This window comes from Pteropus vampyrus, unplaced genomic scaffold (genome assembly GCF_000151845.1).
Source record: "Pteropus vampyrus isolate Shadow unplaced genomic scaffold, Pvam_2.0 Scaffold92, whole genome shotgun sequence".
Classification (NCBI taxonomy): Eukaryota; Metazoa; Chordata; class Mammalia; order Chiroptera; family Pteropodidae; genus Pteropus; species Pteropus vampyrus.
This window is the reverse complement of record NW_011888873.1, coordinates 2361583-2375834: the sequence shown is the minus strand read 5'-3', so window position 1 is coordinate 2375834 and position 14252 is coordinate 2361583. Positions and strand designations below refer to the sequence as shown.

At 40.4% G+C, this 14252-nt stretch overlaps 1 long non-coding RNA gene across 1 annotated transcript in view; it reads right to left on the bottom strand.

The window, feature by feature from the left end:
- Positions 1-8677: 8677 nt before the first annotated feature.
- The window catches only part of LOC111742363, a 28230-nt gene continuing 22655 nt past the window's right edge, over positions 8678-14252 (bottom strand). The window contains exons 3-4 of the long non-coding RNA XR_002781284.1: positions 9656-9770; positions 8678-8760 (exon numbers count right to left, since the gene is read on the bottom strand). This is a non-coding gene — a long non-coding RNA (uncharacterized LOC111742363). The remainder of the gene's footprint in view (positions 8761-9655; positions 9771-14252) is intronic.

Sequence of the window (14252 nt, the reverse complement as noted above, 5' to 3'; positions counted from 1 at the left end):
TCTGGAAGTGAGATCATTCTGGATTATCCTGGTGGGCCCTGAATGCAAAGACAAGTGTCCTTGTAAGAGACAGAAAAGGAGACACACCCACAAAGGAGAAGGCGATGTGAAGAGGAGAATGCAGTGATGGTGCTGTAAGCCAAGGAACGTTAGGGCCACCAGAAACTGGAAGAGACAAGGAGGGATTCTCCCCTAGAGCCTTCAAATTCCAAGAACTATGTTCATATTTACGCTTGTGCTATATATACAATATTAATAAATACTAACTAATCACTCTCACCATTCTAAATACACTGGATGAAACAGGCATAAAATCTTTAACATTATAACTGTCTACATTATCTCATTTAACACCTGGATTCTGGAATGGTTAAATTTTTATCATACCTCATCTCAATCTCATCGTCCTATATGGTTCTGCGTGGGGTCCTGTGTGATTTATCCCCTTTTCTGTATTAATAATTTGTTTCTGACATCTTTATTTCTATTCAATGCCAGGAGAGATTGAGCAACTGAGGGAAAAATAGAATGGCACATAAAGACTGGTGTTTTGTTTGTTAATTCTGGAAAATGATCAAGTAAGTTCTCTCTTTACCTAAGGATAATTTTTTCAAACTTTTTTGATATATTAGTACTTTTAATAGGGACAATTAAATAGATTAAAACTAAATGTTTTTCAGACCAACAAGTCCAGTGATCTTTATAAACCTTAAACAGTAGAAAAATTAACTATATCATGTGGCTCGATGAAAATATATACACACAAATATATCCTATCACAGGGGTCATTAACAAAACTTAAGCGTACATCCACTCAATTTTAATGATATTATCTGACCTATTTTTAGTAGAATGACCCATTTTTCTGAGAGTGGTGAGAGATTTGGACAAACCAATATTCTCAGCCTTTTGATCACCAAAGAAGGAAGGAAAGCATATGCAACTAACATTTACTGAGTACATACTATGTACCTGGGACTCCGCTGGATGCTTACGCACCCCATCATCCTGATAGGTCATTCTCTTTGAGGTTGGAGATTTAATTCCCATTTTAGAACTGTACCATTTCTGCCTGGTCTGCTAGAGCAGGCTCCTTGCTGGAATTTGCTTCTACTTTTGTTTCCTGGCAGTCCATTCTGGACTCGGATGCAACAGGGTATTATTAAAATATATCATGTAACTTTCCTGCCTAAAGCCCTTTAGGCATCCCCCATAGATATTAGAATAAAATTCCCTCTCCCTTCAACGGCCTACGAAACCCCTGTTTATGGTCTGGCCGGGCCTACCTAACTCTCTCATTTCACCTGGGACCACTGTCGTCCCCATTCACTCACTATGCTTTAGCCCAGGGGTCAGCAAACTACACCCACCAGGCAAAATCTAGCCAATTGCCTGTTTTTGTACAGTCCCTGAGCTAAGAATGGTTTTTACATTTTTAAACAGTTGGGAAAGAATCAAAAGAAGAGCAATATTGTGTGACACGTGAAAATGATGCGCAATTCAAATATCAGTGTCCATAAATAAAACTTTACTGGAATACAGCCACACTCATTCCTGTATGTATTATCCAGGGCGGCTTTTGTGCTACAATAGCCAAGTAGTTGCAACTAAGACCGGATGGCCTACAAAAGCTTGCAATATTTACTAGTTGGCTCTTTGCAAGAAAAGTTTGCTGAAGGCTGCTTTAGTCGCACCAGTCTCCTTTCTGTTTCTAAAACTCACTCAGTTCATTCTCTCCTCAGGGCTTTCTATTTCCTGTTTCCTCTTCCTGGAATGTTCTTTTTCAGCTTATTGCATGGCAAATTTGTTCTTATAAGATCTCACTTAACATGGACAAAAACAACAAAAGATCATATGCTATCAGACTGGCTCTCTTACCTGTAAAAGGATCAGTCTTCAATCCCTGGATAGAGAGATTGGATTTAAGATTCTTTCCTATCTGGCAGCAGCAAGGAAATGAGAAGCTTTCTGAAGGCCAGGATCAGCTCTGAATTACATTGACCTGGTAGTTCCTTCAGCAGTCGGGTGTGAATGGATATTACTTACGTGTTGCATCCAGGAGACTAAGGAGCTGGAGGAAGATGGTTCTGTCTATTCCTGAGGTGTGGAAACTGTGTATTCCATCTCCCAGACTCAGAGACTCTCCTTATGCTCATTTCAGCCACATCTCCATCACATTTTAGCCAACAAAGCAGTATGACCAGCCCAGAATTCTCAGTGTAATTTGTGGACATGGAAGATGAGGTTTTCTTTCGTTATTACACACTGGTCCACAGAAGAAGTCAGTAGCCTTCTGGATAAAGGTAACTAAATTTAGTATGTGGTATACTCAAAGTGCACAGACCTTAGCTCTGAAGATCTCTGTTCTCCACATTCGCTGCAGAACCACACAAGTCATTTGCCCACTTGGAGCCACCTTCCTCTTCTGTAAATGCCAACTTGCCTAATCCTCTTAGAGATCCTTAAGGATCAAACAAAACATTTGTAAAACTGCTTTGTAAATTATGTCTTCAAGAATTGTAAAAGTATTTTACTCGCCCTCTCTTAATACCATGAAACAAAAAGGCCAAATTCTACTTAATAAATACCACTGTGACAACTCCACAATTTTGCGTGTATTTTAAGACTATAGTTAAATCAGAATGTCCTTAAATGTATTATTTTGTTCTTAAAATACATAAAGAAAGATGTGTAAGCTTTTAAAAGATGTTGACTTAAAATGCAAATACCTTCTGTGAGATGCAGGGGGCAGTCTGCCTGAGGCAGAGATGAAAAAGGGAGAATCTGCAAAAGAAAGCTGCAGAGATAATAGATTCAGGCCAAGCAGGGAGAGAAGGGCGTCAATACTTTCTCCCACATTATGTGACACTTTTAATTTAGAAACAATAAATTTTTCAAAGCAATCTATACAGTGAGTTCACAGGAGGAATTGTTTTAGTGTCACTGAATGTCCCAAGTACCACCTGGGAGCACTCTGACAGGCAACTGAGTGAACTTTTAAATTGGGATTTAGAGGAAAATGTAGTAAATCCGTAGAGAATGAGGACAATGCTGGGCTAAGGCTGCTTATAACATAAACCAATATCTCTGTTAAGACCTGTGTGAGGGCTTTGGCCCTGGAGACGTGAGCCCAAGTCAATGCTCTGGCATGTCTTTGCTGTATGAAGTGGCTCTGTGGAAGCTAGTTTTCTCATTTGTAAAATTGGGAATATATGTTCTATCTCGAAGTTGCTGTAAGAAGTAGAGACAATGGATGCAAAGCAATGTGCACTGTGCCCTGCTCAAAGAGAGCTGCTGTTACCACTCTAATATGCCAGGTCAGTTACCAGAGATGTACACTTTGTTAAAATAACAGCTGAGATACCAGTGTTAAAGTACAGTTGATATTAGAAGCTGACAAATCCTCTCTGGGGTATGCTATGGAGATGATTCTATCTGGAGATGATTCATGATATAAGAATGCTACAAGAATAGACAGAACCATCTGCATCCGCAGGTGCCAAGGTAGCAGTGAGAATCTTCCCTTGGCCGAAGAGTGCAAGTGAGTCTAGGGTCTGACTCAGAAATTCTTGCACGGTCAGAACCACAGGAATTGTTCAGAAGAAAACCCAGGGCCTAGGAAAAGGATCTAATGGTAGTCAAGAAGGAAAGACAAACTCAGCTAGAACAGCTGACTTGAACACTGGGTTGGAAAGGTAAGAGTAGGAAGCAGAAAGTAGGCCACAAGCCAGGAGAGGCTTGAGCTGGTGGTATACATAGACGGCTGGTGTGGGATAATCTCGAGCTAGGATATGGCGGGGGCTCTTTCTTCCACTACTACTGCAGAACTAGCTGATTGTGCAAGGTCAGTAACCCTCATCGGCCATCCCTACCCATTAACACCCGCCCATACCTTCCTGGATGGATCTTTGCCCAGCTGCTCTGCTCTTTTTCTCACCTGAAAAGACCAAGAGAACAAAGAAGGGAGCAGAGGTTGGGCCAGGTGAGAGGCTATTCACCCTGGCCAGCAGCTATAGGTGAACAAGGAATCTCCAGGCCCCTAGCAATCTGGAATGTTCTATTGGCACAGATGGAAGGGGCAATGTCATGTGGCAAGGGACAACTTTTTGCCTACTTACAAACCCAATTCTCTCAGTGGAGATGTCTATAGCAATTCACCAAGAATCTTCAAGGTTTGAGGCTTGGAGATGGTGAGGGACCAACACGGGTTCTGATGAGAGACAGACCCCATTCCAGTTTGTGCTTGTTCCCCTCCACCTCACATCGACCTTCCCTTCCTGACCACCGGCTCCAGCTTGCAGAGAGGATTACCATGCAATAGTTTAATATTACCAGCCAATGTATAAAAGATGGCAGTTTAGGATTATCAATAATGTATGAAACAGTGCCTGGGTGAATGATGAATACTGAATATTTTTAATTTTTCATATATAGTTGTACTTTGTGAACTTCCAAGAAGAAAATATAGTATGTAGCACTTCTCAAACTTTATTGTACTCTGGAAAACGTTATGGGCTGAATTATATCCCCCTCCAAACTCATATGTTGAAGTTCTAACCCCCAGTACCTCAGAATGTGACTGTGTTTGGAGATAGGGCCTTTAAAGAGGTAATTAAGTTAAAGTGGAGTCATCAGAATGGACTCCAATCCAATGAATGATGTCTTTATAAGAAGAGGAATTAGGACATGGACAGAGACACCAAACACGTGCACACACAGAGAGATGACCATTTGAACACACGGCAAGAAGGTGGCCATCTGCAAGCCAAGGGGAGAGGCCTCAGAAGAAACCAACTCTGCAAACACCCACGATCTCAACTTCTAGCCTCTAGAAACGTGAGAAAATAAATTTCTGTTGATTAAGCCACTAATCTTTGGTATTTCCTTGTGGCAACTCTAGCAAACTAATGGAGAAAACCTATTAATATCTTACGATTGCTTTGGGATATGCAGGAATCATGTTAATAATCATTTCAATACTATTTTGTTAAAATTCACTCTGGACATGTATTCATTTTTATTTCTTAGTTATCTAGTATCACTGATTTATAAGCACTAACTTTTCTACCATTGTGTGAGTTATTTGTGCTTGATTCACACAAATCTTTAAAAGGCAAGTCTCTATCATTATAAATAGACAAACACTTACTGTGCATTCTCAGGCTATATTCCTAAAGCCTAGCCAGGGGCTTTGAGACTGTGGTGGCTTTGTAGTATGTCAGTGCAGTAAGGCTGAAACTATGTGTCTCAGAAAATCTAAGCAGCATCTGGAAGGCAGAAAAGAAACGGCAGCCATGTTGGTAGTCAGAAGGTTAGTGTAGGGTCAGGCATTGTCACAGCTCGCCACAATGCCATGTGTCTGCTGGCTCACCTCATTGATGTAGGGCAACAGCTCTGCCTACAGTTCCTCTAACTCCTTCCTTATCTTCCCTGAATCCTTATTATGTTTGTGAGTAACTCCATGGCAAAGTGCCCCGGCTCTTCTGCAGGTCACCGTCATCAGAGTCGGAGGTATGAGAGACTGATGTGGAACTTGAGTTCCAGTTCATCCACATGGGCTCCATCTCATCTGCGCAGGTTCCAATTTGTGTTGCTCTCTTTGCATCTCTGCTCCACATCCATCTTCCCCCTCATGAAGCCAGCCCATCCTGCTGACTACAGACCTAAGTCTTGACACAGAGACAACTGGTTGCACGGGCAGCTTAACCAGTTCCCATAATCATGTTTGCTCTAATCCCTACTATAAATTCACTTGAAATGGTTTTGCTTCTCTGATCAAACTTTAACTGACACAGATTTTGGAACCAGAGTGGGTGCTGCTGGAACAAAAACCTAACACATGTGTACTGTCTTTTGAGACTGGACTTGAAGTCTATCCATGAGGACTTAAATGAACATGAGGAAAATATTATTGGAATCTGGGGGGAAAAAAGAGACATTTTTTATGTAGTGGGAAATTGAGCAACATTGACACATATGATAAGTTGGAAAATAGAAAATATAGTAATGAACTGTGTGATCTAGCTAAGGAGATTTCCTGGCGCAGTGTTGAAAGTGCTACCTGGCCTCTTCCAGTTCCTATGATAAAATGAGAGTGTGTGCAGATAAGCTAAAGAACATACAGGACCTGCAGAGTTTGAAAATAAAATCCAATGGTTTCTCATTCTCAGATGGCAAACAAATCTAAAATTAAGAAATGGCTCCTGGATCTGGTTCCAGTAATGATGGAGTTTGCAGATTCCATTCTCTCTCCCACGAATGTGTTCAGAACACATAAAGAAACTAATGAGGACTCCGAAAAGAAATAATAGCAGGTTGGTTGGGGAGGGAAATAGAAACTTCGAGAAAGATGGGTAAGATGGCAGATGAGTGCTCTGGGCTTTTTTTCCTTCCAAATCTCTTGGCAGAGACTCAGGACAACCTAAAACTCATTATTGTTTAACTTGCAGAAAGATCCAAGAGAAACCCCCTCTTTATGATCAAAGAAATAGGGATGGGAGTCTCAGCAGGACAGAGAGAGTAGTGAGGGAAATCTTTTGTTTTTAATCCCTCCTGACCTGACCTAATGCCATAAAACATTGAGATTTGGGGGTCTTCGGGAGGGATGAGTATATTTTGCATATGGGAGGGGTGTGAGTCATTGTGGCCAGAGGGTAGACTGTGGCAGACTGCATCACCCAAAGATGGCCATAACAGTATCTCCCACCCCACATGCTCTTTTGACATTGTGATTATACTTTCCTTGTTGACTAGGGCACCCCATACTTCAGATACTGATAGTAGGACTTGCTCCAAGATCTACCCTCAGTAACCTCACCCATCAGATGTGGGACCAGGAAAATAGAAAGAAGGGCCTGTCATGAAGTGAGAATAATAGGCTAGATAGATCAGAAGCTTAGCAACCCCTCGTGAGAGTGGGAAAGAGTAATGAGTGTAATTATTACAATTGAAATGTCACATTATGGAAATCTAAAGAAGTGTTTTAGAAAAACACAGAATAAATAATAAATGGAAGAGAGAAAATAAGAAAAAGAGAAAGGAGGAAATTAAAGGGAAGTAGGCAAAAAAAAAAAAGGAAAAAAAAGATACAGGGTCAGAGAAATTGGGAGGGGAAAAAAGATCATGAGGTGAGAAATAGAAAATGAAGAGAAAAAAGACCAAGTACAGTCCCTAATACTTGAGAAATATGTCAAAAGTACTTGCTGAAGGCATGCAAACATAAGTGGAGTTCTAAGACAGCCAGTGTTGTTCAAAAAACTGTACTGGAACTTTATGTAATCTATACTTTATTTAAAAAGTAAATAAGAAGAGAAAAAGTACTAACTAGACTACTATATACTGATCATACTTCTCTACTATTAGAATAGTAATATTCAAGTAAATTATTATCTATTAATACCACAAAGTTATGAGATTTGGGGATAGGATCTAATGTTGAGTGTATTACAGGAAAAGACTATAAGGATGACTCTGATTTCTATGGTACATACAAGAAGGTTGAGAGAACATATTGAATGATGGAAATTGGCTTCTTGACCATCTGTTAGGATGTTAATCATTAAGGAACAAAGTATGCTATACCATTAAATAAATCACACTGGAAGAAGACAATAGTCATGATAGATGTAGAGATAAACAATAAAAAAATAAGAAATACAGTAGAAACCAAAAGTCTATTAAATGTGTCCTCACTTTATAGGAAGACACCAAAGAAGCATGTTCTTTTCTATTTGTAGTCTTTGTACAATAGTCATCACTGTAAATTGGACTACAGAAGGAAGCTGGGATCTGCATCTCTATTTTTGAATGAGAAGAAATTATTCTACCAATCAGAAATCAATCCCAAGAGAGAACATAACTTAATCTAGTTTTGCTTCTGGTAGCACCATGGCTTGAAAGGGCTTGCAATAGCATATTTCAGCCAGTGTATTTCGGCATGAGGGTTACATACAGGAGGGCCTAAATATTGAGTCCCTCTTCCTTTGGGATGGCCATATGTAGCTGCATACATTTATCTCAGTACGCAATATAGAAATATCATTTTCTATCATTATTTTCTATATATGCCCAGTGAGATGGGGACGGTTAGGAGACTGGGTTGTGGTTGGAACTGATTCTTTATTGATGAGGCCTTCATCTAGGTGACAAAAGTCTATGCATAGTCTACCCTGATTCCAACCTAGTTAAAGAGAAGGAAAATTCATTTCAAACCACCTTACTATTCACTTGGGGATCTCCCCCAACCCAGACTCTTCTCGCAAATTTACATAAGGAAAAGCAGAGTAGGCAGGGGAAAGGGAATGGGATAAAGGGCCATTTGTCCCTGATCAGCTAAGTGACCTTGGGCAAATTACAAAGATCCTCTAATGAAATCCATTCACTGTATGGATGAGGAAACCTAGACTGAGGTAAATAGCTTGAAATATCAAAAGTATGGCAAGTAGTAACACCAAGACAAGAACATCTATTCTTTCCAGTCTCAGTATGGGACTTCTATCGCCCTTGAACAAAACTACTGCTACAAGTAAGGTATTCATTTAAACAAAAGAAAAAAGCACCGTGTTCACCAACACTAAGGGAGATTAGCAGAGCTGTGGTCCAGCGAGACTGGCTGTCCACCAGAAAGGATGGTCAAAATGGGCAAAGAGCCTTGGCATGCTCACCACATTTAAAGAACAGGGTTCTGCTTTGCTGGCCCAGAAACCTCAGAATTGGTTTCATCATGGGAGGTCAGACTCACACCAGCTATCCCCCAGAGACCTGAAATATAAGCAAGAAGGTCAGTTTATTACTTTATAAGGGGGACTAGGGCTTTTCCAAAGACTATATACTCCATCCTCAGCTGCCCCTCTCAGTTAACCAGGTCCCTTAGAGGCTGCATGACTGGCATGAAATCAGAGCACTGGGACCCCCAGGCCCTAGACATCTGACAAAGCTTCCTGCCCCACAATAGGAGATTCTAGTGACTGCCACTTACATCCCTCTCCCACCCCCTATGCTGAATTCCTGCTTCTTGCTTGAGAGGGTGGTAGTCAGCCAATCCCCTCCCATTAACAGTCATTCTTTCTTAGATAAAGTGAACACGATTGATTCCTATTTCTCCAGATCAATAACAGTTATGTTCAACCCTAGCTTAATTAACACAGATACCTTGATATAACACATTGATTAGTTTAGAGCATCTCTACTTCCTTAGTCAATAATTCACTGACTATTCTTTAATCAGACGTCACTCATTTTTTCCTACATCCTTGTTTGGTCCCAGAGGTTAACTTTATCTCTAAGTTATGAGTGTCTTTTGTGACCCCATGTACTGACTACAGTATCTGCTAACAACAATGCCTAGTGATTAGTTTGGATGCCAGCCAAACAATTTTCATGGACCATATTTTGAGAATTCATGATGTTTAGTACATGTTATAGTTGCTCATTTGATATTTTCATCCTATGACACATGGGCTGACTTTGCTGCACTGAACCACACTTTAGCATGACTTACCCCCTTTTAGTCTATCTTCCATTTATTTTTCTTCTTTTTTAATTTTTTGGCTACTTTTGCTCCCTATATTTACACCATGACACTCACACATAAGTATCAGCTATACTGACAAACTGCCTCAAATCCTTCGCAAAGTAGCAAAGATTAAATCCTTACTTTTGGTGCCAAAGTCCACTGCCAGGTTTCAGCGATGAGACGTCTTGGAGCCTCAGTGTCCTCATCTGCAAAATGGTGACAGTCACTTCTGTCACTTGTTTTCTTCACAATATTGCTGTGACATTCAAAAAAGATAGTGTAGGTAAGAATACTGTAGACTTGGCAAGCTACTGAAATGTAGGAAAAATATGCAGAGAATTTGCAACAAAAATAATTAGGCATTCACATTCATGTATTTAAATTTGGCTTTTGTTCCTTTCTTGCATCTAATTAAATCAAGAGAAATAATAGGTATGAAATTCTTAGGGACCAGGATTGTGTTTTTGCTAGGCAAGAGAAATATGTCCTCAAGTGCCTTGGATATAGTTAATTTGTTTTTTCTATGCTTTAGGATTAAAGCCCTATCTGTAATTCTTATGGCTTTTTATCCTTCCAACCATTTTGATGCTAATGTAGGAAAGTTCAGCAGGGATGAATATTCTAAAAGTATATATTACTTTATTTAATGAGTATCTTCATTAATAGTTATGGTTTGTTTTGTGACCAGCCTCTTCAGAAGCAAGAGTAGATGGACTGCAAGCAAACTCTTGTGCTTGCATAGAGAAAAAAATTTGCAGACCTAAATAAGTAAATTTAATTAGAGATTTCACTTGGAATGACTGTGGGATGCAGGCAAATTTTACCCTGCCTTACAGCAGGAGGCCTTTGTCCTGCTGTGGAACATTTCAAAGGCTCTTGTTCCTGGGAGCCATTTTCCTCTACTGCATAGATTCTTTTGCGGTTGCTGTAAGGTGCAGAGATTTCATTTTAAATAAAGAATGTTCTCCAGCTCCTGTAATAACTGCAGCTGTTTGACCACTCGGTGCAAAAGGTTGAATGTTGTGCATTGTCCTTGGAGCTGCTTCAGACCAAAGCAAATATTTTCCGCTTCCAAGAATCAGTGAAGGGCCACCTATCAGTGGAATTTAAAATATTTCTCCAATTAAGCTTCAGACCTACTGAGTCAGTTTTGAATGTAAGAAGAAAGGGACAGCAAGTTAGCAATGCTGCTCTTTAAAAAAAAAAAAAAAAAGCTGTTCCTAGATGACAAAGCTCTCTGTTTAGAGCAGCCTTCAGCCCTCCTTCTGAATAGGGAAACACCTGCAGGTAGGGGGAGTGCGAAGCCCTCATTCCCTCTAGGCAAAGTGAGAAAGAAAAGCTTGTGGATTTTTGAGTGCTGTTATCTAACAGTCATTAAGGGAACCAAAGTTTTGCCACTGCGAAGCTGCCATTTTGGGATATTGATTTTAAGCTGTTTCTTAAGAAGCAAGACAGAAATTTTCACCCTCCCCTATTTCCTGCCCAAGAGATTCAGATAGAAAAAACTGCTTCGGGAAGGAAATCTTAGGATGTTCACCTTAGCCTAATTTGAATCAAGTATGGTTAATAGGAGGGCTTCTGGCAGGGGCCTGTTAGGTAGATAACCTCATGGCCCATTGTACCTGAGTTGCTTAGCAAGAATTTGCCTGCCATGTAAGTTCTGCTCTTCCTCAACTACTTGTAAGTCACCTATTCTCACTTCCGAAGTCTAAGACCCCATTCCCCCAACTTTTTCTCCTTTGTCCGCAATGTCATATATATATATTGCCTACTCTCTCTGGAATTTTCATGCATATGTGAATTCTCCATGCGCATGAATGAACATCTGATTTTCTCCTGTTAATCTGTCTCTGTTAATTTGATTATTAGCCCAGATAGAACTTAGAAGGTGGAAGAAAAAGTATTTTCTTTTTAGTCCCCACAGTTTAAATCTAGAAGAAGTGAAAGCCTAACTAATATATGGTATACATAGAGGATAGGCAATGTTAGCTGAATGAATGAATTAGTGAACACCATAATTTAACGTTAGGGGGAATTTTCTTTACAAAACTTCATCAGTCTGAGTTCAGGTTTTTTCCTTAAAATTCTAAAAATACGTGGTTGTAAGGTTTAGCGGCGCTCCAGGAGGGACACCCATAGATGGGAGAAGGAAGAAGGGATGTATCCACCTGGCCAGCCAGATTAGTTGAACCAAACCCGGGTTGGCCCTCAATGGAATGAGAGCGGACCTGGCAGGCTTCTGTTATATCCCATGTCTTTTTCTATCCTTGCATTTCAGGAGCAGCCATCAGACCCTAGTTTATCGCCGGGCTGCCACTTTTTTTTTTTTTTTTTTCAGATTTTTCAGACTAGAGTTAATCACATTCCAAATACTTGCACCAAATATCTATAACACTAAGTGTAAAACAATGGTTTTTAGTTGTGTTCTGGGGGAATATTTGGGTAATGATTATAGATTCTAGAATTAGAAAAAATAAATAATGGGTATAATTATCATTGTCTTCTATTATCTATTCAGCCCCTCTGTCTTGCTTTTCTTTCTGTCATGGACTAGAAACAAAATGTTAAGGTCTTATTTTTGCCACTCGGTTGTCATATGCATCCATTTAATTTTCCCCTCCCAGATAGGACCCAGGTGGTAAGGTGGCAATTTTCAGAAATGTTTGCTTTCTACAGAACCAAGATGTCCCTGACCGAGGTGACCTTTGAGGCCTAGAATACCAGGTTACACAAGAGGGTTTGGTGCAGTGATGTTGTAGCTGACCCCTTCTCTCTCCTTGTCCCAAACCTAAGAACATAACTCAGAAGAAGAGACCCTGGAATCTGTCATATTGTGATCTCCACAGGAAACAAGTTGTCGGCCTGATAAAGCCAATTTTGCTGGGTTTTCTCATGGGAGTGTGAGGTGGTATTTACCTGTGTTCGTTTAGGGCCAAGCAGCTTAGAGACACAGTAGTATTGGAGGCAGCAGACTCTCCCAAGAGTTGGACACCAAGATTCCCAGAGAAAATGTCTTAACTGGAAGCTAAGACTCAGAGGGATCTGTAGAGCATCCTCATCTGACTGCTTTTGCCCAAGAGCTCAAGGGCCCTTTACAGTATAGTCCTTCAACCATGAAGGGAGAGACAATTTGTGGTCCTTGTAAGGTACACTAAGGGGATACAGGAAAGAAGGAAGGCAATGGAGATGAAAAGGGGAACATTCCTCCATCTATGCCCCTCCTTCGTACCTAACCTCATAGCCTCACCAATGCCCACATCAATGGGCCAGTGTCTTTTGGGCGGGATCCTGGAGTCTCTCCAGACAACTCCTGCTTAAAGATGCCCTTGTTATGCTAATGGTTGATCCAACCAGGAAACACTTACCTTTTCTTCTCTCTCATAGGTGTCTCTGACATTTCTGAGCTTCTTTCCATAAGTCTTAGGGTGGTACAAATGGAGCCTAAACACATTGCTATGCCTCTTTTTTTCGGTTTCTTTTTATTACAAACTTTTTCCTCCTAACACATTTAAGGGTGTGGTATCTAAATGTATGTATGAATTTTTGTTTGTCAGAACTGAGAAAAATGATGAAGGATTAGGGATGTCCTAGTTTTGAATATGCAATATCAGCAGATCCTTCAGTATAACTCTACCCAAAAAAGTGAGACTCTGTATTTTAGCTCCTGTCACCTTGACAGTTCCTCCCTCAGGTCACTCCTGTGAGCTCACACTGATGACCAGTCCTCAAAGACAGTCTCTGAGTGGAAGTGAGATACTAAGGTACAGTTTTTAAATGTGGAGCTTCCTATTCAAAACTTTTCAACTCTTTCCCGCCTCACTCTAGTTAGGGGAGTAGAAACACTCACTTGCTAAAATGGTGAGGCAAGTGCCCACAGCTGGCCAGGCTGAGCTGTTTCTGAAGCTCAGAGCAGCTATGACTCATCCCTCCTACAGTCCGTTAACCTCCCACTCCTCTCACTAGACCAGCTACTCCTCTCGCTCTGACTCCTACAAACCCACTTATTTTCAAATTTGCTCAGTAACAATGACTTTCAAACCCAACCTGATCCATGCACAGTCTGCTGAGAAAATACACAGTGAGAGTTGAGGGTCCATACAAGAAATAATGACCACAGAGTGAGGATTATTTTCTTGGACTGTGGGTGGTAAGAAATAGCTGCTAATAAGAGGCAATGGTAAATTTTAGGACATGTGCCATCCTGCCCAATTGAGTTAAGGGAATGCAGTCATCCTGACTGGTGATTTTCAGGAAGTCACTCCAGATTTTAATTGAATTCACAGGCTCCTGCATGACTGGGAACATAATACTTTGGTGCCCAAGCTGGATTGAGCTGGTAACAACTAGTTAAAATGATTTTCTAATAGTGATGCTCAAAATTATTCTCACTATGACAATTTCAGGCCTTGTTACCAAAGACCAAAGTCACAAAAGGAAAGTAAAAAAAAAAAATTTTTTCAGAGAAGGTTCAGGTCTTTCCTGCATGGTTCCAACTGCCAATACAGTGAGAAATGCAATGAACACAAAAAGGAAGATTGCAGCTGGATTTAAAAGAAACTTTTTGGAAGAAAGGACAAAAGAAACCATGAATTTAAAGGGGTCTTCAGTTATGCAGCCATTTCTGAGTTTGCATCCTGAGTCCACCTATACCCAGTCAGAATTCAGGAACTCCAGAAGCCTCCAAGACTTTGCAAAGAGGAAATATTCAACAGATTCATTCAACAAATACTTGTTAAGT